The sequence below is a fragment of the Arachis ipaensis genome, chromosome B9, assembly GCF_059453495.1.
Source record: "Arachis ipaensis isolate K30076 ecotype BB chromosome B9, ASM5945349v1, whole genome shotgun sequence".
Lineage (NCBI taxonomy): Eukaryota > Viridiplantae > Streptophyta > Magnoliopsida > Fabales > Fabaceae > Arachis > Arachis ipaensis.
Window position 1 is genome coordinate 78,348,387 of NC_142444.1, and position 3,165 is coordinate 78,351,551.

At 32.0% G+C, this 3,165-nt stretch overlaps 1 non-coding gene across 1 annotated transcript; it reads left to right on the forward strand.

Moving 5' to 3' along the window:
• Window positions 1-451: 451 nt before the first annotated feature.
• LOC148545112 (small nucleolar RNA R71) lies at window positions 452-559 on the forward strand. Its single transcript, XR_015901121.1, has one exon. It is a non-coding gene; the product is annotated as a small nucleolar RNA R71 (small nucleolar RNA).
• Window positions 560-3,165: the final 2,606 nt, after the last annotated feature.

Sequence of the window (3,165 nt, forward strand, 5' to 3'; positions counted from 1 at the left end):
CCTTCCATGAGAAATTTGGATGATTTCTCCATGATGAGTTATAGGTGTTTCCATAAGGTTCACCTAAGTAATTCACCTCTGCTATTGTAGGGTTCTCAAGATCATAAGCTTCTTCTGCATAGGAAGCCTCTTGAGTACTGTTGGATGCAGCTTGCATTCCATGTAGACTCTGAGAGATCATATTGACTTGCTGAGTCAATGTTTTATTCTGAGCCAATATGGCATTCAGAGTATCAACTTCAAGAACTCCCTTCTTCATAGGCATCCCATTACTCACAAGATTCCTTTCAGAAGTGTACATGAACTGGTTATTAGCAACCATGTCAATGAGTTCTTGAGCTTCTGCAGGCGTTTTCCTTAGGTGAATGGATCCACCTGCAGAGGTATCCAATGACATCTTTGATAACTCAGATAAACCATCATAGAATATATCCAGGATGGTCCATTCTGAAAGCATGTCAGAAGGACACTTTTTGGTCAACTGTTTGTATCTTTCCCAAGCTTCATAGAGGGATTCACCTTCTTTCTGTCTGAAGGTTTGAACATCCACTCTAAGCTTGCTCAGCTTTTGAGGAGGAAAGAACTTGGCTAGAAAAGCCTTGACCAGCTTATCCCAAGAGTTCAGGCTATCCTTAGGTTGAGAGTCCAACCATACTCTAGCTCTGTCTCTTACAGTAAAAGGGAAAAGCATGAGCCTGTAGACTTCAGGATCTATTCCATTAGTCTTAATAGTATCACATATCTGCAAGAATTCAGTTAAGAACTGAAAAGGATCTTCAGATAGAAGTCCATGAAACTTGCAGTTCTGCTGCATCAGAGAAACTAATTGAGGTTTCAGCTCAAAATTGTTTGCTCCAATGGCAGGAATGGAGATGCTTCTTCCATGTAAATTGGAATTAGGTGCAGTAAAGTCACCAAGCATTCTCCTTGCATTATTATTATTTTCAGCTGCCATCTTCTTTTCCTGTTTGATAATTTCTGATAGGTGCTTGCTGGTTTGTTGTAATTCAGCTTCTCTTAGTTTCCTCTTCAGAGTCCTTTCAGGATCTGGATCTACTTCAACAAGAATATTCTTGTCCTTGCTCCTGCTCATATGACAAAGAAGAGGGCACATAAAAATAATAATAATAGAGATCCCTCTTTTTTTTTTTTTGAATAGAGGGAAAGATGTTAGTAGATGAATAAACAAATAGAAGGAGATGAGAGAGAAGAAAATTTTCGAAAATAATTTTTAAAAGGAGTTAGTGATTTTCCAAAATGGTTTTTGAAAAATGTTAGTAATTTTCGAAATTTTTTTTTTGAATCAAAGATTAAAATAATTATTTAATTAGAAAGAAATTTTGAAAAAGAGGGAAGATATTTTCGAAAATTAGAGAGAGAGAGTTAGTTAGGTGGTTTTGAAAAAGATAAGAAACAAACAAAAAGTTAGTTAGTTAGTTGAAACAAATTTTGAAAATCAATTTTGAAAAGATAAGAAGTTAGGAAGTTAGAAAAGATATTTTGAAATCAAATTTTTGAAAAAGATATGATGAGAAGATATTTTTTGAAAAGATATGATAGAAATTAGTTTTGAAAAAGATTTGATTTTTTTTAAAAGTCACAATTAATGACTTGATTCACAAGAAATCACAAGATATGATTCTAGAACTTAAAGTTTGAATCTTTCTTAACAAGCAAGTAACAAACATGAAATTTTTGAATCAAAACATTAATTGATGATGTTATTTTCGAAAATTATGAGACAAAATTAAGAAAAGATTTTTGAAAAATATTTTTGTAATTTTCGAAAATAACTAAGAAAAATAAAAAAGATTTGATTTTTGAAAAAGATTTTGAAAAAGATAAGATTTTTTTTTAAATGAAAATTTGATTTGACTCATAAAAACAACTTGATTTTAAAAATTTTTGAAAAAAGTCAAATCTAATTTTCGAATTTGATGAGAAGAAAAATGGAAAGATATTTTTTTTTATTTTTGAAATTTTTTTTTTGATGAGAGAGAAAAACATGAAAAAGATGCAATGCATGAAAATTTTAGATCAAAACTATGAACGTATGCAAGAATGCTATGAATGTCAAGATGAACACCAAGAACACCGTGAATATCATGATGAACATCAAGAACATATTTTTGAAAAATTTTATATGCAAAGAAAACATGCAAGACACCAAACTTAGAAATCTTTCATGTTTAGACTCTAATAAATAAAAAATGCACATGTAAAACAAGAAAAGACACAAAACAAGAAAACATCAAGATCAAACAAGAAGACTGACCAAGAACAACTTGAAGATCATGAAGAACACTATGAATGCATGAAATTTTCGAAAAATGCAAGATGCACATGCAATTGACACCAAACTTATAACATGACACATGACTCAAATAAGAAACACAAAAATATTTTTGGTTTTTATGATTTTCAATTTTTTTTTCCAAAATTATTGTGAAAAAATTAAAAAATAAAAATAATGATTCCAAAATTTTTAATATGAATTCCAGGAATCTTGCCATGTTAGTCTTAAAGCTCCAATCAAAGGGTCAGGCATGGCTTAATAGCCAGCCAAGCTTTAATAAAAATATGAGTATAATTCAGACATGACAAGCCTAACATGCCCTATCCAAAAGAATTGGACATGGCTCCATTGAGGTGATTAGTTGAAGACCAATCCCAAAGCAGTTTGGGTATGGCTTTACAGCCAGATAGGATTCAACATGATTCATGAAACACTAGAATTCATTCTTAAAAATTCTAAAAATATATTTTTGAAAACATTTTTAATTAAATTTTTTTGAAAACAAAGGAAAATATTTTTGAAAGATTTTTGAAAGATTTTTTTTTGAAAGGAAAACGAAAAGAAAGTTACCCAATCTGAGCAACAAGATGAACCGTCAGTTGTCCAAACTCGAACAATCCCCGGCAACGGCGCCAAAATTTAATTATGTAAAATTCATCGCTCTTTCTTTCCCTGGTAATAGTGCCAAAAACATGATGCCAAGACCACGGTTCACAACTCCGTGTAACTGACCAGCAAGTGCACTGGGTCATCCAAGTAATACCTTACGTGAGTAAGGGTCGAATCCCACGGAGATTGTCGGTATGAAGCAAGCTATGGTCACCTTATAAATCTCAGTCAGGCAGATATAAAATAGTATGGAGTTTTCG